Raw genomic sequence first — 1,012 nt, 5'->3', positions numbered from 1 at the left:
TCACCCTCACACTCACCCTCACACACTCACACTTACACACTCACCCTCACACACTGACCCTCACACTCACCCTCACACACACACCCTCACACACACCTTCACACTCACCCTCACACTCACCCTCACACACTCACCCTCACCCTCACACTCACCCTCACACACTCACCCTCACACACTCACCTTCACATTCACACCCCACCTCAATCTCACCCAGACAGACTCACACTTAGACCTAAACACCCAGACACACCCTCACATTCACACACTCACCCTCAATGTAACACTCACCTACACACACTGACCCTCACACTCACACACCTACCCTGACACGCACTCAACCTCACACTCACCCACACACTGACCCTCACACACACAGTCATCCTCAATCTCACACTCACCCTGACACACTCACTCTCACAAACTGACACCAACCCTCGCACTCACTCACACACACTGACCTTCACACTCACACACTTAGCCTGATACATGCACTCTCAACCTTACACTCACCCAAACACACCCACTCTCACACTCGATCCAATTTGATTCACTCCATATGATATCAAGAAACAGTTGGAGACACTGGACACTGCAAAGGCTATAGGCCCTGACAATATTCCGGCAATAGTACTGAAGACTTGTTCTCCAGAACTTGCTGCTCCCCTAGCCAAGCTGTTCCAGTACAGTTACAACACTGGCGTCTATCCAGCAATGTGGAAAATTACCCAAGTATGTCCTGTACATAAAAAGCAGGACAAATCCAACCCGGCCAATTACGGCCCCATTCAGTTTAGTCTCGATCATAAAGTAAAGTGATGGAAGGTGTCATTAACAACGCTGTGAAGCAGCACCTGCTCAGCAATAACCTGCTCAGTGACGCCCAGTTTGGGTTCCGCCAGGGCCACTCAGCTCCTGACCTCTTACAGCCTTGGTTCAAACATGGACAAAACAGCTGAATTCCAGAGGTGAGGTGAGAGTGACAGCCCTTGACATCAAGGCTGCATTCAACCGA

Source organism: Rhincodon typus, chromosome 21 (genome assembly GCF_021869965.1).
Source record: "Rhincodon typus isolate 14 chromosome 21, sRhiTyp1.1, whole genome shotgun sequence".
NCBI lineage: Eukaryota > Metazoa > Chordata > Chondrichthyes > Orectolobiformes > Rhincodontidae > Rhincodon > Rhincodon typus.
This window is presented reverse-complemented; position numbering follows the sequence as displayed.